The following is a 23,388-nucleotide window of genomic DNA, read 5'->3' on the forward strand; positions in this document are numbered from 1 at the left end:
TTTGAAGTAAGTAGCGAATTAAGATTGACATGAATTGAATTGTAGATTGTCTAAGGGTTTAGACATAGAAACGGTTTTACTGCAATGTTCATGAGTACTTGAAAATGGTGATTTTAAGTATTGGATAAACCCACGCTCGGAGAATTACTTCATGGATTTTATCACGAGTAATTCTGAGACAATAATATCTTATATTCTTGAAACGGAGATATATGAGTTGTTGTTTACGAGTCAGTTGTGCATTGATAATACGTAAAAGCGTTACTAACTTTATGTTATAAAACATACTGTTGTGTGTGATTTGATGAGAAAATAGTGCAAGAATATAAGTCAAAGTTTATCCATTCCTTTTGCCCTAACGGGAAAAGCGATATATGTGGGCCCCTCGATGATTTGTTGTCGACATCTAAAGAGCTTGGCCAAGCCTGGACTGAATTCATGTGTTCAATTAGTAGTCTGATATCAGTCGTCATAAATCAGAAATCGGGAAACAAAACTTGAACAATGAGATTGATTATAATCCATGTCTCATGTCTATACAATATCTTGTAGAATGGAGGAATATTTGATCCCTTATCTTATGACATGTCACTGACTGGGTTAGAGTTCGACAGCGGCTTTTGGTAGCTATAATTTGCTAGTCAATTTGGTAGTTATACTGGCAGTTATAGATATTAGACTTATCCAAGTGGGAGACTGTTGGATTAGGTGTCTAGGCCCATAATTATAGTTGGTATAAACTTGAATTGAGAGTAGCACAGTCCTTTTGGGTTGCCTTCAAACCTGGCAATTGAATAGGATGACTGTTAGAGAGAGAAGAATGATTTATTAGTTTATTACTTGGTTAATAAATTAATTACAAATAAAAAATAAATGATTTATTAATGTATTAAGGAAATAATATATTAATTATAAATCATGTTTTTTAATTAATAATTAATAAGAAATTAATTGGATTAATTTTGGGATTATTTGGATTAATTGAAAGTAGGAGTACTAAAGGTGACAATGTTCAATAGTTGAGCATTAGGGAATTTTTGAACCTCCTAAAAGAGGGGGGAACGAAATCTAGAGTGTCTCTAGGGTTTCCTTGGGCTCTAAGGGTGCCTTGGATGCCTTAAGGATGAAGTTAATGGATTAGGGTTATCTTCGAGATACCTGCCTTATTCAACATCTTCCTAACACCCATATAAACCCTCCTTAGGGTAGAATTTCGGCCATGACTTCTTTCTAAGTGCCTTGGATGAAATTTTTGTCCCTTCCCTCTCTCTCTATAGTTTTCCTTGGTTACTAGGTTTTGTTTGTGAACCGTTATAGGCACGACACTTGTGTCGCTTGCAATCAAAGTTTTTTCAAGTAAGGATTCATGATTGTTTACAATAACAATTTTATAGGTATGTCTACTATCTTATTTAATGAATTTTAAAAATAGTATATGCCTTTTAGGGTTTATCTTTTGATGTTCAATACTTTTATTTTCAATTAGAGAAAACATAAATCCAAAGAAAATTAGGGTTGCATGTACACACAGGACTGTTTGTTATGCTCAAAACCCATCAGATCCTTGTTAGGATCTCCGGCATAAAACCTTGGGAGGTGATAATGATCACCTATCGTGATGATTTTATTGACTGAAAAGATTGATTACAGAGAAAATGTAAAGAGTATGAGTACGAGTCCTATTGTTGTACCAAGTATCATGTGTAGTGTGATGAATACAAGTGATTTATATAGTGTAAAGCTAATAACAAGAACTCCAAAAATTCTGGGATCCTCCAAGATCAAATTATAGACGTTGCATGACTTGGTCCTCCGGGTCTTTTGCATAGTTGTGACGACTATTCATTGAGAATGAGTCTTTGACTGTTTATTTCTGCACATGTGAGAAAGATAATAGAGTATATAACCATTATAAATATTAGAAATATAATGGCCAGGATCTTGAAGTAGGTTCGGGATCCGGAGGTTCGAGGATCCTTCAGCTTTAGGATATTATTGTAGTTCTAAGATCCTAGCCCAAACAAAGACCAAATGGGATAGTAGTATAGCAATATATACATGTTGGGGTTGTGAATATGCTTTCCTCTTGGTCAGATGGTTCCATTTGAAATTGTGGGAACCCTGTTGATGCATCCATGAATGTTAATAATTCATGACCAGTCGTAGGAATTATCATGGAATCTATGTGTGGCTGGGGGAAAGGATCCTTAGGGCAAGCCTTGTTAATATCTGTATAGTCCATAAATACTCTCTATTTACCATCTTCTGTACCACGACCATGTTGGCTAGCCACATTGGGAACTTGACCTTCTTTATCATCTTGTCTTAAGAAGTTCTTCCACTTCTTCTTGGATGATCTCATTCCCCTCAGGTGAAAATTTCTTTCTTTTTTGATGCATGGATCTAAGAGAAGGAGCAATGTTTAGTTTATGAGTTATAATATTTTTCTCTATACATGTCATCTCTTTGTGTTTCCATGAGAAGGTTTTCCTTCTTTCTTTTTGGAACATTATTATATCATCTTCTATGACTTCTGGCATTTAGGATCATATGAGTACTTTTGCATCGGGATCCTTAAGGTCTAAGGACACTTCTTTTGTTTCTTGTCCTTCGGCTTCTAGTACATGTTATGCCCTTTACTTTAATTTATGTGCTTGGCATGGGACTGTGGAAGTCTTCATCATGGTCTTGTAGCAATCCTTGGATTCTTGTTGATCAACTGCGATCTTCACTGTCCCCCAGGGAGTTTGCATCTTTACACATTGATGGTATGTTGATGGAACTACCTTCATATCGTCGATACATGGTCTACCTAATATAAAATTATATGAGGATAATGTATCAATTACGAAAAAGTGTTGCATGGTGTTTAGCCCCTCTATGTAGATAGGCAGCTCTACTTCGTCGACCGTAAGTTTTGTTTTGCCGCTGAATCCTATTAGAACTTCGGATCTTTTGACTTTTCAGACTATAGGATGTTCATTATTTTTAAAGAATCCAAGAGTATAATGTTGACTTAGGATCATCCGTCGACAAGGATCCTTCTGAAAAAATGGTTGGCGATGTAAAGAGTGATCACCAATCCATCGTGGTGATGATCCTGGATGTCTGCTCTATCTGTTTCATGGAAGGTGATCTCCTTCTTGTTTGTGATTGACATATTCTTCTGTGTTCTTTCTTCTTTCTCTGTTTTTGACACTTTGGCATGCTTTTTTGTTCCAAAATAAGAGGTACCACAAATGTCTGAAGCTCCAGAGATAACATTGATTACCATGGCATCTGCAAGATGGGATCCTAGTCTTACTAGGATCTTATAAGGATCTTGATCATTTTCTTTGGATCTTTCTTTTCTTCTCCCATGGATCTCTTTGAGGTATTCCTTGGCTAGGAGACAATTAATCTCTTTCATGAGGCCTATGCAATATTCTGGAACGTGACCAAAGTCTTCATGGTATGCACACCACATGGAATCATCTTTACATACGGTGGACTTTTCTCCCTTTTCTGGCCATCTCAGAAAACCAATAGTCAATGATCTTGAGAAATTCTTCTTCCCCTCCTTCATCTTCAAGGTAATTAACCTTGTGAGATCAGGAATGTAATATTGTTATGACTTATAGGATATTTGGACCGAGGATTCGACCTTCCTACTCGGGTTTTCGTATGAGTTTAGTGGGTTTCTCGTCTTTTGGATCTCCTTGTCTTCTTCGAGCCTTATAAAGCTTAGTGCTTTGTTTCTTACATCATCCATTCTTTTGCATTGTGTCATTATAAGGTATTTGTAGAAAGGATAGTCCTTCTTTAAGCCCATTTTGAAGGCTTCTACGGTAGTTGCCATGTCAATGTTGGGGATACTCAGAGCCTCCCTACCAAACTTGTTCACAAAATCCCTAAAGATTCCTTAGGATCGTGAACTACCCGGTAAAGATCACTAGTGAGTTTTTTGAATGTTCTGCTACAAGAAATTGACTGTTAAAAAGATTAACTAAGTGAGAAAATGAGGTAATAGAGTAAGGAGAAACATTGAGAATCCATTTTAAGGTTGATCCTTTGAGGGTCGAACCAAAACCCTATAATAGGCAAGCTTCCTTCAAATGTGTGGGAATGGAAATTATCTCCTATCTTTCCATGTATTGTCCCACATGTTCTTCAGGATCCGTAGTTCTATCGTAAGGCTTCATGATGGGAGTTTGGAAGCGCTTTGGGACTTCGGTATCAGCTATCGCAGGTGCAAATTCTTGAGATCATGTGGCTTGTAGGGGATACCTCTGGTATGGGTTGGACCACTCTGGGCACACTTGAGATTATCTGCCTTAACTGTTGAAGTTCATCGGCCATGACCGAGCTCATTCTTGCATTAAGATCGATAGAGTTAGTATTAAAAGTGTAATTGTTCATGAAGTTACTAGGATCCTTGTTATTGGGAGTGATAAAAGTTTCATCGGGATATCGGATCACATGGGCTCGCTCTTTTGGAGTTGCTTCCCATGTAGGAGTAGGTGTTGGTGTTGAGGATCTTATCTCCCAACGGTTTCATGAGTATCTCGTATTTTCAATTTTCGGGATCTTGGGTTGCAAGATCGAGGGTGCTGCTCCTTGGGGTTTATGGATCTCCGTCCTCATTCTCTCCATTTCCTTAAACTCCATCCTATTGTCCTCCTTATTTTGAGTAAATTGTTGTTCCAGTCTCTTCATCATAATAAAGTGCTTGTTGTTGGAAATCACTATAGGATGATCCTAAAATCCTAGGGTAGTCACCGAAGAGGTGTTTTTTTGCGGTGGATCAGAAGTCTTTTTGGGAGCTCTACTTGGAGGTGGTGGAAGGTTTTTAGAGGAATTGGGATGAATAGAGGAAGAGGATAAGGTTGGTTGGGTAGACATGGTTTTTGAACGATTGTAAACACCACGGGTGGGTGCCAAATTGTTTTGGTCAAAAATTGATCAAGTAATATTCCACCAAATTGTATGAGAGGATGTGGGGTTTAAGGTAATGCAAGTATCAAACAATGATCAAATTGAAACAATTAAGTTACAAGGAAAGCCCTTGAACCTTTATAGGATTTCCGGTGGAAAACCATGGGAGGTATGAATGATCACATGCCTTGTTGTTCTTATTGACTTAAATGTAAGATTACATAAATGGTGATGGTAATACAAATACATATGTAGTAGTAGAGTTATTTGTTTTCGTTGTGTGTGAATTACATGTGTATTTATAGTCTAGACTAAACAACAATAACTTTGATATTGGCGGGATTCACTTAAATGAGTATATGCACGTTGTTTGACTTTGTATTCCTAGGTCTTAAGTCTGGTTGAAGCGATTCTTCATTGAGAATGAGTCTTATGTTGACCATTTCTACACATGTGAAAAAAATAATTAGAAATATATCCATTAAAAGTGTTAGGAAATCATATCGATGATGATTTGGATCCTAAGGTATGTTTAAGGATCCTGGAGCTTCGTTAACATCGTGGGTGCTGAATATAGTTTCAGGATCCTGCCCCATATATATATATATATATATATATATATATATATATATATATATATATATATATATATATATATATTGTTAGGGGCAGGATCCCATAATCATATTCAGGATCCTTAATATTTCTGAAGCTTCTGGATCACTAACCATGTCACAGGATCCTGATTATTATCATTAATATTTCCTAACATTTTTAACGGCTATATTCTTTTTTTTCTCGCTTATGTAGATTAGTCAACATAAGACCCTTTCTCAATGGAGAACCACTTCAACCAAGCTTAAGACCTGGGAATACCGTGTCAAATAACGTGCAAATCTTTGTTTAAGGAGGATCTCGGAAATATCACACTTCTTGTTATTTAGTTTAGGCTATAAATAACACCTGTATATCACACACTACACACAAAAAAGCTCTACTATGTCACTTGTACTCTTATTATCTTCATTATCACTGTAAACCTGCTTTGAAATTAATAAACACAACAAGGCAAATGATCATTATCACCTCCCAAAGGTTTCATGTCGGATATCCTAGCAAGGATCAAAGGCTTTCCTTTTAAAGTCGCTTGTGTCATTTAGACTTCATTAGCATATTCATTTTGATCACAACACCATAGCCTCTCATCCAATTTGGTTGATTTTTATAAGATTGATTTTCACAAAAATTAATTTGGCGCCGACCATGGGGCCGTGGTGTTCACAATCGTCCACCAATCATGTCTACCCAACCAGTCTTATCCTCTTTCTCCATTCTTGCAACTTCCTAGAAAAACCTTCCACCACCTCTAGGTGGAGCTCCCAAGAGGACTTTCAGAGGCACCAAAGAAAAACTCCTCTCCGATCATCACCCAAGGATTTTAAGATCCTCCTGTACTGATTTCCAACAATGAGCTCTTCGGTATGATGAAGATACTGGAACGCCAGGTCACTCATCAGCAAGAAGACCAGGAGCTAGGATCCTCAACGCTAGCCCCGACTCCCGCTTGGGATGCAACTGCAAAATTGTGAACTCATGCGATCCAGGATCCCGTAGAAACCTTCATCACTCCCAATAACATGGATCTTGGTAATTTTGTGAATAACAATACGTTCACTACTCGAACGCTCGCGTTTCTGGGGTAGGCATTTATATTGATGTAATAGTCTAGTTCAACCTTTGAAACTCATTTTGAAATAATAAGAATGTGTTATTTGAGTATTATGTGTTTTAAGCTTAATTATGTGGCTTAATTGAATTAAGGATAAAAATAAGCGATAAAATAAATTATTAGATCAGCCCGATATCTATGAAGGATGTGGTAGTGGTCGTAACAAGGTTTCCGAATATATATAGAATGCTGAAATCCAAGTTATAACGAAGAAGTTATGACCTGTCGAAGTTTCGCGACAGAACCGGCACGACGCTGCGTGACGTAAAATGTGAAATTTGCGATAGAATGATTTTTAGCCTTAGTGATCTAAACTAAAGTCGTATAATACGTCAAACCAAGAGTGTGCATAAAAAGAACTTCTAAATCTGACTTCGTATGAGGAAGTTATTATTTTTCTAAGTTTTCAGCTTAGCAGTATGCAACCCGAAGTTCGATTTTGAGATCGAGTGATTTCTAGCCGAAACAATCTAAACGAGAATCGAAGATCTTGTCAATATTAGTGCAACGGTAAAAGGACAGACGAAAACGGACGTCGGATGAAGAAGTTATGGATTTATAACGGAGTTTTCCTGTCCCGGCCTACTAAAAATAATATAATAAAAATAAATTCAAAATAAGCCAACGGAGTCTAAACGAGAGTTGTACAGCATGATCTCACCTACGCGTGGATATAAAGAACGTCGAAAATGGAGCTCGTATGCGAAAGATATGAATTTCTGAAGTTCGGATCACATTATTCGAGGCTGTGTCAGAACTCACGAGGTGAGCACAGTGCTCACGACGTGAGAACAGACTGGACGTCCTCCAGAGCAAGTGGACGAATAACGAACGTAGTTACCTACTGTGCTCACGACGTGAACACTTAAAACTCACGACGTGAGTACAGAATGTTGGCCCTATAAATAGAATTCAAGGGGCAGCCGAGTTTGGTTGCTCAATCTCTTCTCTCTCACTCCCGATACTCTCTCTAAGCCCTATTTTAACCTCCCCGAAGCCCCGGTATCATCCCGAGACCCGAAGCGAGTCCCGAAGCACCGAAGATCCCGAAATGAAAAGAGTTTCCGAGCCGAAGCCCTTCCCGCAAGAAGCCCGGTGCGTGAAGATCTCCCGGTTTCACCGAAGAACACTACTCTTAGAGTCGTAGTCCTGTCCGATCATCTTCTGATCAAGTGAGTGTATATTCGTTTTCTTCTAACATATAGATATGAAGTATTATTTGTAATACGTGCTATGTGTGTATATATTATTTGTTTATTTGAACTAGTTGTTGAATGGATGTTTGTACAGGTTTTAAGTTGTATATAAATGTATATATTTTATCTACTAATATGTTGGGTAGAACATGGGTAGACAGTTGGTGTGTGGGGAAATAAAAATGTTGAGAGGCCTCGATGTTGTTGTTGATCTAGTCATCTAGCGGAGTATGGATGACGACCACGGACTCCTTCTAGACAGTCCAATGGAACACTAGCAGGCTTATAACCTGTAGGTGTTGTGAACGATGTGTTCACCGGTGTACTCTATCCCCCTCATGGTTGCCTTTAGGACATCTATTGTTAAGGAAACCCCTTTGCAATAATGTCCGTCCCGATGAAAATCCTAGATTAGGTCCCTTGTAATAGTTGTTGTTTTAAGGACATAAAGCGAGGATAACGGGAATGGGTAATCGGGTTATTGTTGGTTGGTGAAATTAAATATAATTATTTATTGTGGGTTAAAAACCCTATATGCTCACCAGGCTCCCAAGCCTGACCCATTCAGTTTCTTTGTATTACAGGTGGTGGCGCAAGGACATAAGTTGGATGACATTGTCAAGATATTTTTCGATTATAGACCTGTAGTTATGAATAACTGTTGTAAGGTCTATTTTGTATTGTTTATGCTTTTGGTCTGTATCGGAACATGACATCCCGAGATTTTGTTATATAATGAAAATACATTTCTTTATGAAATGCTTTGATAAATTTTATCATATTTCGTGTTGGGAACAAATTCCATAACTCTTTTAATCAAAGGATTACTCTGATTTTATTTAAAAGCAAAAATGAAACCGGTCTTTTCTGGCCGTGATTTTTGGGATATCACAGTTGGTATCAGAGCATTAGTTTAAGCGAACTAGGAATTTGTAGGATTTCTAGACTTAAACTTAGAATGCTAAGCGATGATTTTGAGATGCGAGCACTAGTTTATTTTTGGAAAGATGCCTAAAATGCTTTTATGTGCTAAATGCTAAATGTTTGCCATATGGGATATTATTTGTTCGGATCTATAGTCTATGGCCGACCGGATCTGGAAACCTTATGTGTTTAGGATTCTAAGCGTGCGACTACGGAATAAGAACTAGCATGTAAACGTTTCGGAGTGATTTGGATAATTATCTATCATGAATAAGGATCTAAATTCACCTTATTCGGTGTATAAATCAAGAATGGCAAGAACAAGAAGTGGAGTTGGAAACGCGAACAAAAACAGGAACCAACCACCTGTAATCGAGCAAATACCTGTTGTAGCAGTAGCACCTGAGCCAATGACAATGGTTGGGGTACAATTGATGATTCAGAAGATGTTGGATCGTCAGATGGAAGAAACTAGACGCCTGCTTCAACAAAATCGTGAAGAACTTTCAATCCAAGTTGAAGAGCCCGAAGTGAATGGAGGGCCGTCGGAAGGTGGAAACTTCAATGGTACCATTGATCAAGACAACCCACCAATTGTTAGACAAGATAATCGTGATGGAGGAAATAATGGAAGAGGATGTAAATACAAGGATTTTATGGCATCTAAGCCACCGTGTCTATCCGGATGCCCGACGCCGATGCAAATTATGGATTGGATCTCCGAAATGGAGACAATGTTTGAAAGTTGTGAATGCAGCAACAGGCAGAAGACCGCTCTTGCGATCCCTTTCTTAAAATCTGGTGTGTTGAGTTGGTGGAAGCTGTTAGCTGACTCTATGCCCAAGGGAGAAGCGAGCATGATGTCTTGGGAAGACTTTGTGGAACAACTGAAACTGCAATACTGCTCAGACCAGGACCTTCTGGAAATCAATAACGAGTTTCAGAATTTGAAGAAGGGAAAAATGAGCGTTACTGAATACGCTGCTTGTTTCGTAGAAAAGATGATGCTTGTCCCATACCTAGTTCCAACAGAACTCTTAAAGGTCAATAAGTTTGCCCTCGGACTACCAGCGGACTATGGTCCAATGGTTAAGCAAGCCACAACTTTGAAAGCCGCCATATGGGCTGCTAAGAATGTTGAGACTCAGATCAGGGAGAAGGGTCTGGAGAGATCAGAGGGTGGTGAGAAGAGGAAGTTTGATGGGCCTTCAGGGTCCAGCAAGAAAAAGAAGCTCTCGAAGTCTAGCTCGAGAGGAGGAGGAGGCGAATCGAAGTGGTGCAACAAATGCAGAAAGAAGCATCATGGGAAATGTGATGGGGAAGTCACATGCTTCAAATGTGGAAAGCCAGGGAACTATGCCAACGAATGCACCCTCACCAAGAAAGTCTGCTACGGGTGTGGTGAGGAGGGGCACATCTCGAGGGATTGTCCGAAAAAGAAGGAGGCAGCAAAACCCAACATTACCCCAAAGCCAAAAGCGAGAGCCTTTCAGATGACACTGGAAGCTGATAAAGAAGAAGCCGATGTCGCTTTAGGTACCTTTCTCGTAAACAAATTGCCTGCCCAAATTTTATTTGATTCTGGAGCCAACTACTCCTTTATTTCGCATGAATTTTGTAGAAAACTAGCTTTGCCTGTCGATAGACTAGATAATGCTTTATTAGTCGAAGTTGCTAGTGGCAAGTTTGTACCTGTTAGCCATCGTATGAAAAACATCTTAATTGAATTGAATGATAATAAGTTTCACGAGGAATTATTGCCTATCGAACTTAACGGTTTCGACATCGTGCTGGGAATGGATTGGCTTAGCGCCAATGACGCCGAGATATTATGCAAGAAGAAGATAGTAAAAGTAAAGCCGCCAGGGAAAGAGTCATTTATGGTGTATGTGGACAAACGCAGAGTAAATTCTGGAATCATTTCGCTAATGAAAGCCAGAAAGTGTTTGGCCAAAGGATGTACATCATATTTGGCATTCGTGATCGATGCTAAGAAGGAGAAAAAGGACATGCAGAGCATTCTTGTCGTATGTGAGTATCCGGAAGTATTTCCTGAAGATCTTCCCGGATTACCGCCTGATAGACAAGTGGAGTTTAGAATAGACTTGTTACCAGGGACGACGCCAATAGCAAAAGCACCTTACCGATTAGCACCGACGGAGATGAAGGAGCTGATGATGCAACTTCAGGAGTTATTGGACAAAGGTTTCATTAGACCTAGTTCATCACCCTGGGGAGCTCCGGTGTTATTCGTAAAGAAGAAAGATGGAAGTATGAGAATGTGCATCGATTATAGAGAGCTGAACAAGGCAACAATAAAGAATAGATATCCGTTACCGAGGATTGATGACCTGTTCGATCAACTACAAGGTTCAAGTTATTTTTCACAGATCGACCTAAGGTCAGGATATCATCAGCTGAAGGTGAGAGAGAAGGATATCAAGAAGACTACATTCAGAACGCGATATGGACACTAAGAGTTTTTGGTTATGTCGTCTGGACTAACCAATGCTCCAGCAGCATTCATGGATTTAATGAACAGAGTTCGTAATCCGTTCCTTGATAAATCTGTGATAGTGTTCATGGATGACATTCTGGTTTATTCGAAAAGCCAAGAGGAGCATGGCAGACACTTGCGCGAAGTGTTAGAAGTCTTGAAGAAGGAGAAGCTGTATGCAAAGTTCTCCAAATGTGATTTTTGGATCCGAGAAGTCCAATTCTTGGGTCACATGGTCAACCAAGAAGGAATAATGGTTGATCCAGCAAAGATCGAAGCTGTGATGAAGTGGGAACAACCAAAAAGTCCCACGGAGGTCCGAAGCTTTTTGGGATTAGCCGAATATTACCGAAGGTTTATCCAAGTCTTTTCTTCGATTGCTACTCCATTAACAGCTTTCACCCATAAAGGAGCTACTTATGCTTGGAATGATAAGCATAAAGAAGCATTCGAGAAGCTAAAGAAGAAGCTATGTAAGGCACCGATTCTTTCTCTACCCGATGGAGTTGAAGACTTCGCTGTTTATAGCGATGCGTCTGGTGTTGGGTTGGGTTGTGTTTTGACCCAAATAGAAAAGGTGATCGCATATGCGTCTCGACAGTTGAAGGAGCATGAAAAGAACTACCCGACTCATGATTTAGAGTTGGCAGCGGTAGTTTTCGCTCTAAAAATATGGAGGCATTACCTCTATGGCTCGAAGTGCAAACTTTTCACTGATCATAAGAGTCTCCAATATCTCTTTAATCAGAAAGAATTGAATATGAGGCAAAGACGCTGGCTAGAATTACTTAAGGACTACGATTGTGAGATACTTTACCACCCCGGTAAAGCCAATGTTGTTGCTGATGCTCTCAGTCGGAAAGTCAATCTTGAAAGAAAAAGGCCAAGAGCGTTGAGAATAGAAGTTGTCTCAAGAATTGTGGAGACTATAAAGAAGGCTCAAGAAGAAGCTTCAAAGAAGAATGACCGAAAGGAGGAACGTTTGGGCTAAACGTTAGTGTTTGGTACAAACGGTCATGGACTGAAGGTATTCCAAGATCGTATTTGGGTGCCTAAGTCAGGAGGAATAAGAGATCTTCTGATGAAAGAAGCTCACAAAACCATGTACTCAATTCATCCTGGCAGCACTAAAATGTATAGGGACCTGAAACCCTATTACTGGTGGCCGACGATGAAGCTCGACATTGTAAAGTATGTGGCGGAGTGTGTGACCTATGCGAAGGTCAAGGCACAACATCAAAAACCATATGGGAGGTTAGAACCTTTACTTGTCGCTATGGGTAAGTGGGAAGACATCACAATGGATTTTGTCACTAAACTGCCCAGAACGAAGAATGGTCACGACATGATTTGGGTAGTCGTTGATCGATTCACTAAGAGTGCGCATTTCATAGCAGCCAATGAGAAATGGTATATGGATAAGCTTGTGAATTCTTACGTGAAGGAAATAGTGAGGCTTCACGGTATTTCGTTAACAATTGTATCAGATCGTGACAGCCATTTCACCTCGGGGTTTTGGAAAAGTCTACAAGAGGAATTGGGTACCAAGTTGTGTTTGAGTACAGCTTACCATCCACAGACTGATGGTCAGAGCGAAAGAACGATACAAACACTTGAAGATATGCTGAGAGCATGTACCCTGGAATTCCAAGGTAACTGGGATGAACATTTACCTTTGGTAGAATTTTCCTACAATAAAAGTTTCCACTCGAGCATAAAGATGGCACCTTATCAAGCTTTGTACGGACAAAAGTGTCGTACGCCATCTTGTTGGCTTGAGGCTGGGGAAAAGCAGTTTATGGGACCGGAGATAGTCCATCAAACTGCTGAAAAGTTGAAAATAATTAAGGAGAGAATGTTAGCAGCTCAGGATCGTCAAAAGAGCTATGCTGACAAGAAAAGAAGACCGATGACTTTTGAAGTTGGAGATTCGGTTTTGCTTAAAGTCTCGTCGTGGAAGGGACTTATAAGGTTTGGAAAAAGGGGAAAGCTGAGTCCAAGGTTTATTGGACCATTTAAAGTTCTTCATAGGATTGGGAACCAAGCTTACAAGCTCGAACTACCAGAAGAACTGAGTGGAATTCATAACACTTTTCATGTGTGTTATTTGAGGAAGTTCACGGGAGAAGTTCCCGACATGATTCCACTTTCGGAGTTGAGAATTGATGAGAACAAAAGGTTAATTGAAGAACCGGAGGCAATCGTTGACCGAACGACTAAGAAGTTACGACGTAAGATGGTCAAATTGGTGCTTGTCCGTTGGAAACATGCGAATGGGCCAAATCTCACCTGCGAGACGGGGAGTGACATGATGAATCGCTATCCGCATTTGTTTGTTGATGTGTGATTCTGGGGACGAAATCATCCTAAGGTGGAGAGAATTGTAACGCTCGCGTTTCTGGGCTAGGAATTTATATTGATGTAATAGTCTTGTTCAACCTTTCAAACTCATTTTGAAATAATAAGAATGTGTTATTTGAGTATTATGTGTTTTATGCTTAATTATGTGGCTTAATTGAATTAAGGATAAAAATAAGCGATAAAATAAAATATTAGATAAGCCTTATATCTATGAAGGATGTGGTAGTGGTCGTAACGAGGTTTCCGAATATATATAGAATGCTGAAATCCGAGTTATAACGAACAAGTTATGACCTGTCGAAGTTTCGCGACAGAACCGGCACGACGCTACGTGACGTAAAATGTGAAATTTGCGATAGAGTGATTTTTAGCCTTAGTGATCTAAAAGAAAGTCGTAGAATTCGTTAAACCAAGAGTGTGCATAAAAAGAACTTCTATTTCTGACTTCGTATGAGGAAGTTATGATTTTTCTAAGTTTCAGCTTAGCAGTATGCAGCCCGAAGTTCGATTTTGAGATCGAGTGATTTCTAGCCGAAACAATCTAAATGAGAATCGAAGATCTCATCAATATTAGTGCAACGGTAAAAGGACAGACGAAAACGGACGTCGGATGAAGAAGTTATGGATTTATAACAGAGTTTTCCTGTCCCGGCATACTAAAAATAATATAATAAAAATAAATCAAAATTAGCCAACGGAGTCTAAACGAGAGTTGTAGAGCATGATCTCACCTACGCGTGGATATAAAGAACGTCGAAAACGGAGCTCGTATGCGAAAGATATGAATTTCTGAAGTTCGGATCACATTATTCGAGGCTGTGTCAGAACTCACGAGGTGAGCACAGTGCTCACGACGTGAGAACAGACTGGACGTCCTCCAGATCAAGAGTACGAATGACGAACGTAGTGACCTACTGTTCTCACGACGTGAACACTTAAAACTCACAACGTAAGTACAGAATGTTGGCCCTATAAATAGAATTCAAGGGGCACCCGAGTTTGGTTGCTCAATCTCTTCTCTCTCACTCCCGATACTCTCTCTAAGCCCTATTTTAACCCCCCCCCCCCCCCCGAAGCCCCGGTATCATCCCGAGACCCGAAGCGAGTCCCGAAGCACCGAAGATCCCAAAAAGAAAAGAGTTTCCAAGCCGAAGCCCTACCCGCGAGAAGCCCGGTGCGTGAAGATCTCTCGGTATCACCAAAGAACACTACTCTTAGAGTCATAATGTTGTCCGATCATCTTCTGATCAAGTGAGTGTATATTCGTTTTCTTCTAACACATAGATATGAAGTATTCTTTATGAAATACGTGCTATGTGTGTATATATTATTTGTTTATGTGAACTAGTTGTTGAATGGATGTTTGTACAGGTTTTAAGTTGTATATAAATGTATATATTTTATCTACTAATATGTTGGGTAGAACGTGGGTAGACAGTTGGTGTGTGGTGAAATAAAAATGATGAGAGGCCTCGATGTTGTTGTTGATCTAGTCATCTAGCGGAGTATGGATGACGACCACGGACTCCTTCTAGACAGTCCAATGGAACACCAGCAGGCTTATAACCTGTAGGTGTTGTGAACGATGTGTTCACCGGTGTACTCTATCCCCCTCATGGTTGCCTTTAGGACATCTATTGTTAAGGAAACCCCTTTACAGTAATGTCCGTCCCAATGAAAATCCTAGATTAGGTCCCTTGTCATATTGTTGTTTTAGGGACATAAAGTGAGGATAACGGGAATGGGTAACCGGGTTATTGTTGGTTGGTGAAATTAAATATAATTATTTATTGTGGGTTAAAAACCCTATATGCTCACCAGGCTCCCAAGCCTGACCCACTCAGTTTCTTTGTATTACAGGTAGTGGCGCAAGGGCATAAGTTGGATGACATTGTGAAGATATTTTTGGATTATAGACCTGTAGTTATGAATAACTGTTGTAAGGTCTATTTTGTATTGTTTATGCTTTTGGTCTGTATCGGAACATGACATCCCGAGATTTTGTTATATAATGAAACTATATTTCTTTATGAAATGCTTTGATAAATTTTTATCATATTTCGTTTTGGGAACAAATTCCGCAACTCTTTTAATCAAAGGATTGCTCTGATTTTATTTAAAAGCATATATGAAACCGGTTTTTTCTGGCCGTGATTTTGGGGATGTCACAACTACTAACTCTATGGATATTGATATAGGAATGAACTCCGTGTTAGAGTCGAAGTGTTGTAATTAGTCGAAGTATGTTTTGATGTCTTCGAACATTCTGTAATTTATTTTACTAGGGTATTATATTCGAAGCTTAATGTTTAGTCCTTAGTATATTTTTGTATACTTTCCTCTCCTATAAATAGGAGTGTTTACTAGAGTCTTAGTAACGAAGTCTTTACAGAATATTCACATGTACTCTGTAAAACTTGGGAAGCGTAATTGAGCCAAACAGATTATATTTACATCTTGTGTCTAAATCTAACTTGATCATTTTGCAATTCATACTCTGATTAGTTCATATCTCGATTCATTGACTCATCAATTGGTATCAGAGCAGGAATCATATCTCTGATCTGTTTTTCACATTGTTCAAAAGGTTTTTGAATCAACTTTCTGATTCAAAAGTTTCCGCACTTTTTGAAAGTGAAAAATTGTCAAGATCTGAGTCTGTGATTCGATTCTGCACTTAGTTCATTGAATCGAGTGTTCTGCTAGTGATTCTGATTCGAATCATACAGTTTTGTTGTCAAATTTTCAAAGTTTCTTCAAAAATTCTCAAGGTTTTATTCCGTAAAACAATGGCGTCTTTCAATCTGAATTCCATGACTTCATTCTCTCATCTTCTAGGATCATCCACTAAAATTCCTATGCTCATCCCTGAGTATTACGATCAATGGGCTGATCGTATGCAGGATTATCTTAGAGGATTAGATGAAGAACCGTGGAATTGCATTTCTGGAAATCTCAATCCACCAATGAATGTTCAACCAATTGGTTCATCCTCTGGAAGTTCCGACGTGGAAAATCAGTCTGATTGTCTGAAAAAGTTAGAGAAGAGATGCATGAGAGAACTAAGAGGAGCTTTGCCTCCAGTTGTATACAACTATGTAAGGAGTTGTACAACTGCAAAGGGAATCTGGAACAATCTCAAGGAGAAATTTTAGGGAGGTGAGAAATAAAAGGTTAACTCTATGAAGCAATGCCTAGTGGAGCTGAAGGACTTCAGACATAAAGATGGTGAAACGATTGAAGTTTACTATGATCGTCTTAATGAATTGATCTATCGATGCAATCGATATGGTATCACCAGATCAGCCATGGAGTTCAATCTAATTTTTGTTATGGGACTTCGCAAGGAGTGGCGTAGTGTACGCATGATGGTTAAGAATCAACAGAGCTTTGACACGTCATATTTGAATGACTTGTACAATCAACTGAAGACTGATGAAAGCGAAGTGAACGAAATTGCTGAAGAATCGAAGGCAAGTTTGGGAGGCCCACTTGCTCTAGTTTCGAAGATCTCTGAAAAGGAAGCTGAGAAAGATGTTTCGGATGACGATGAAGGGTTCATCATGAACTCAGATGATGAGGTGGTTGCTTTTTACTCAAACAATCGTTTGAAAAAGTTCTTTAAAAAACCATTCAATCCGAAGATAAAATCTTCTGAGTCAAAAGGAAAATTTTTTGAGTAAAAGTGCTGGGGATGAGAAGAAGAAGGAAGAGATGAAAGATTTGAAGCCTGTTGAGGGAAAGAATGAGAAGAAGTTAAAAGGAGATGCTGGGACTGATTGTCATTATTGCAACGGTGCTGATCACCTTGCAAATGACTGTATCCTTCGAAAGAAGGATGAAAGGAAGAATAAGGTCAAGGATGAGGCGTACTATGCTGAGAAGCTGGAGGTGGTTCGTGCGAAAGCCAAAAATTTGTCTCTGGTGGCAAAGGGTACGAATGAGGATGAAGAAGGTACTTATCAAATCTGGTCATCTGGATCAGACGATGAGGAGATGCGAAATCCGACCCACGGAGCAATGTTTGCAAAAATGGAGGAAGAATCAGATGAGGAAGCATACGAAGTGAAAGGGAGATGCTTCGTATCAAAAGCTGCTGACAAATCTCCAATGACCACAAAAGTACGTAATATTCTTGAATCTTTCAATATTCCAGTACATGCTTATAATGTTGAATTAGTATCTTTCGATGAAACCGTTACTTATTTTGATTCAATTATGGTATCTGCTAGCAATGAGCCTAAGAAGTTGTCTATGCAGTTGCTAGAGACACAGAAAAAGCTAGATTCGAAAATCACTAAGATAGATTGTTTAGAACTTCAAATAACAAATATCATGGTTGATAGGGATAATTTGTCGAGTGATACAAAACTGTTATTAGCCCAGAGAAATATTTACTGTAATTCGAATAAAAGACTGTATGGAAAATTAACTGAACTACATCACTCATGCGAAATCAGTAAAGAACAACATCGAAAATTGCTACCTTTTTTAGCATATGAAAGAGCTACAATAGACAACATTTCGTATGATTGTGAAAAAGAAATAGCTGATTTTAACAAATTTCCAAATGATAAGTATAGATATGGAATAGTCAAAGTTGATGAATGTCTTGATGCTAATGAATTAGTTAACATTGTGAATGATACTTTGACTAAATCTGAACAAATTCACATTTTGAAAAAGACTGAGAATTCAAAATCTGATTCTCAATCTAACTTTGCTGATATTGAAGATAATTCTGATAATATTAGTGAAATTAGTGAGCTTGAAGATGTTGATTGTTCTCAGTTGTCTGTTGTTAATATTGCATCAACATCTAAAGGGAAAGAAAAAGTTAAAGATTTAATGGTTGAAAATGAAAATGATATGCCTTCAACTTCGAAAGTAAGTGATATGAACTTCGTGGATCTCAAAGATTGCCAAACTGATGATAGTGATGATGAAGAGGTAGGGAAAATTTCGACAGAAAAGGTATCTTCAAAGGAAGAAGAAATCCCACGATTAGTGGTTGATCAAGTGTATGGTGATACACAAAAGTTCGAAAAAGTAATGAATGAAAAAGGTGAACATTATCTTGAAACAAACACAGTGGTTTTTCCAAATTTCAAATGCACAGATGATGTCATTTTTCCAAATCAAGTTTTCGTAACAACTGGAAATGTTGAGAATATCAAACCGGAATTAAAGAAGTTGGTTGAGGAGGATAATTCAAAAACAACTGAAGAAGGTTTTTTCGCAAATCAAAGCACAGTTGAAAACAATTTAACAAAGAATTCGTATGTTTTTCAACATCAAAAACCACACAGACAATGGATTGAAAAATCAAAAATTGAAAAAGAAAAAGCAAAAAGTGTTGAAAAAGAAAAAGAAAAGGTTGTCAAACTAAACTCTAAGGAATTTAAAGATCAAATTGACAAGTTTTCTAAGGAAAACAACATTTCGAAGAGACAAGCAAGAAAGAAAATATTTTGGCAACATATTGAGTCTCAAAAGATGTCTGAATCACAATCAACCAAAAATGTTTTCAAAGATAAAAATTTCTCCTTTTCAACAAAACCTCAAAAATCAACTCTATCAAATAATACAAGGTCTGAAGTGAATAAGCAATCAAAATTTTCGAAAGTTTCTGAATCTAACAAAACAAGAGGATTTTCAAATAAATCTAATACAAATCAAAAAAAAATTCAACGTCAACATCTTAAATCAACAGTTGATACATCATATAGTCAATCTTTTATAACAAAACAAAAAATAGATTTTATTCCTCAAAAGCCAAATTTTCCTAATCATTCGAAGAAAGATACAATGAAAACTTCACGGGAAAAAGGAATCACTTCAAGGAAAAACATTGATCATTGGCTTAAAGGAAAAGGAAAGATATATCAGTCGAATGCATATTCGAAGGAACAAATTCATGAAGCATAAGAAAAATATATGAATACTTCTTCGAATGGAAGTTCATCTTCTAAGGATTCGAACATATCAGTCAAATCTTGGAGACCAGTCACAAAAGCGAAGAAAGTTCAGTCACAAACTCAAAATGCGAAGGGTAATGTCAGTGAACATTCGAAACCATCGAATACTTACGTTTCGATTCCTTTAGATGATGAAGTGAACTTAATTGATAGTCTCAAAACCAAAGTTTGTGATTGGGTTAAAAGTTCTTCATTTCATTCGAAATTAAAATCTAATTTCCAAGGACCCAAAAATCTTGGGTACCTAAATTTTTCCATTGATCGCAGGTATTGTGTGACGAGCAATATGACAATAAATGGTACATTGATAGTGGTTGCTCTCGTCACATGACTGGGAAGAAGAAGAATTTAAGAGATTTTCGAAGTCTCAAAAATGTTGGAGTAGTGAAGTTTGGGAACAATCAGAAATGTCAAGTTAAAGGATACAGGAAGATCACGAATGGACAATTCACAGTGAATCGTGTTGCCTATGTTGAAGGTCTTCAACATAACTTGGTTAGTGTTTCTCAACTTGTTGTGGGCACTGGCAATCAAGTTCTTTTCAATGAAGAAGGAAGTGTTATTTCAAATGTTAACACAAAAGAAGTTTTGCTGAAATCCAAAAGAAAAGGTGACATGTTCACTCTGGACATCAATCCGATTGTTGGCAAACCTGCAGTATGCCTTCTTTCGAAAGCAACAACTGACTTGAGTTGGCTATGGCATCGAAGACTTTCACATCTCAACTTTCGAAACATCAATAAACTTGTGGTACAAGATCTGGTAAGAGGTTTACCTGTTCTAAAAATTGATAATGATTCTTTATGTGCGGCTTGTGAAGTTGGCAAGCAACATTAACAAGGTCATCCAATTACGATAGATTCGAAAACTGTTGCACCTCTGCAGCTTTTGCATATCGATTTGTGTGGTCCTTTGACTGTTTCCACACTCAACAACAAACGGTACATTCTTGTTATTGTTGATGATTTTTCAAGATTTACTTGGGTTTATTTCCTCAGGCTCAAATCCGAAGTTGCTCAAATCATGATTGATTTTATCAAAAAGATGGAAACAACATTGAAGAAAACTGTTCGAAAAATCAAGAGTGATCATGGAACTGAATTTAAGAACAATGTTCTTGATTCATTTTTGGTGGACGAAGGAATTTCGCATAATTTTTCTTCCCCATACACACCACAACAAAATGGTGTTGTAGAAAGAAGGAACCGCTCACTGTGCGAAGCAACAAGAACCATGTTGGCATATGCGAATTTACCTCAATATTTGTGGGTTGAATCAGTCTCGACTGCATGTTTCACTCAAAACAGATCGTTCATTCTTCGTCGTTTTAATATTACACCATACGAAATTCTGAACAATCGAAAAACTAATGTCAAATTCTTCCATGTTTTCGGATGCAGGTGTTTGATCATGAATCTCAAGTGTTCCCATAGTAGCCAACCTATACGAGAAGTTTCCCAAACAAGCCACAGGATTTCAAGATTTTCTCTCGCAATTGTTGACAACGAAATCCCAAACGGATTCCAAACTCCCAGTATGAGGTCCTACGATGGGACTACGAATCCTGAAGAACATGTGGCACAATACAGGGAAAGAATGTAGATCATCCCTATTCTCACACATTTGAAAAAAACTTGCTTATGAAAGGGTTTTGGTTTGACGCTCATAGGATCAAACATAAATGGCTACTGTTTTGGTCGAAATTGATCAAGTGTAACTCAACCAAATTATATGAGAGGCTCTGGTGTTAGGATAATGACAGTCTAGAATAATGATCAAAGTTAGACAAGCAAGGTCCCTTGATCCTTTAAAGGATCTCCGGCATAAAACCTTAGGAGGTGATAATTATGACCTACATTTTTGCTTTTATTGATTTTCATGTGAGATTATAAATATGATGAAGATAATCCGAGTACGAGTGTAATAGTAGAGCTATTTATGTGTGTAGTGTGAGATTTACATGTGTTATTTATAGTGTAAGGTAAATAACAAGAAGTCTAATATTTTCGGGATCCTCCTCGAACAAGTATTTCCATGTTGGTTGACTTGGTATTCCCAGGTCTTAAGCTTGGTTGATGTGATTCTCCATTAAGAATGACTCTTGTGTTGACTAATTCTACACATGCGAGAAAAGGAAAGAAGAATACAGCCGTTATTAAGGATCCTAAATATGCTTCTGGGATCCTGCCATAGTAGTTGCTAAATGTTCCTACTTACTCTATTACATTGTTTTCTCATTTTGTTAATATTTTTAACAACCAATTTTATTGTAGCAGAACATTCGAAAAGATCACTAGTGATCTCTATCGGGTAGTTCAGGATGCTAAGAAATCCCTTAGGGATTTCGTGAACATGTTTAGCAGGGAAGCTCTGAGTATCCCCAACATTGATATGGCAATTTTCGTTGATGCCTTCAAGATGATCTTAAAGAAGGACTCCCCTTTCTAAGAAGACCTTGTAACGACTCCATGAATAATAATGGATGCAGTAAGGAGAAAAGTACTTTGGTTCGTAAGGCTCAAAGAAGAAATGGAGATCCAAAAGAGGAGCAACCCCCAAAATCATATGATAATCCCAATAGGAAGGCCGACTCCTAGGTCCAAAGTTCCAATAAGTCAAAATCATATTCCAAACATGATCATCGTAGGGTTAATGCCCTTGACGATCAAGGAGAGGAAGAAGAATTTCCTAAGATTACTTACTATTGCTTTTCTGTGGATATATCAGGTTTAATATTTGCTATACAAGATCTTGGAGACAAAGCAAGATGGGCATGAAAGGGAGAAAAATCCACCAGCTGGAAGGATAAGTCCAAGTGGTGTGCATATATCATGAAGACTTTTTTCATGTCAAGAGATTGCATAACTCTGAGGAACGAGATCAGTTACCTCCTAGGCAAGGAATACCTCAAGGAGAAAAGAAATATCCAAAGAAAAGGATCAGGATCCTCACAAGATCCCATAAAAACTAGGATTTGCTGTTGCGGACGCCAAGGTAGTCAATGTTATCTAACGGACCACAAAAATCATAGCTTTACGAACATGCATGTCCAATGCATGTCCTTCCCAATTTAGTTCATAATCTTGATAAAATGAGCTTAAACTTTTGCATGGGACCAAATTCTTCAGGATACTCCATATCTAAAACATATGACCTTAAAGAGACCTATTGGATCCATAATGTTACCAAATTTATTGAATCCATTCCTCCAAACAATCACAATCATGAAGAAAAGGGACAACAAATCTTGATCTAGAAGCATATCACGCAAAAGCCCGGATCTTGAACACTTATAAAGGTCCATATAATGCACAAGAAAAGGAAATGGAGACTGAAGAAGATGATCTTGAACACTTACAAATGTCCATAATAACCTTGCTACATCGTGGTCTTCCATGTGCCACGTTGTGTCATGGAGTTTTTCCCAAAAAAATCCATCTTTTCTTATGCTAAGTTTTAAGCTACACCAATCTAGAAAATGGGTGTTACACATGGACATACGTTTTATAAAGTCCATTTACAGTTGCATTTAATGTAATGCATCGGTATTTTATATTATAACTTATGCATCTCCGCTTGAAGAATATAATATATTATCATCTTAGAATTATTCATGATTAAATCCGTAAGATAATCTCTCTAAGTTAGGGAATTCCAATACATAACTCTCTATTTAACTACTTATAAGTGTTAGTGGCATCTCAAGAACTAGAGTATGACAAAATGTGGAGGTTTGAGTAACTTAATACTCCATGACAGTCTTTAATCAATACATATTCCCAAGAGTAT

Source organism: Lactuca virosa, chromosome 2 (genome assembly GCF_052849685.1).
Source record: "Lactuca virosa cultivar CGN04683 chromosome 2, Lactuca_virosa_CGN04683_v6, whole genome shotgun sequence".
Taxonomy (NCBI): Eukaryota; Viridiplantae; Streptophyta; class Magnoliopsida; order Asterales; family Asteraceae; genus Lactuca; species Lactuca virosa.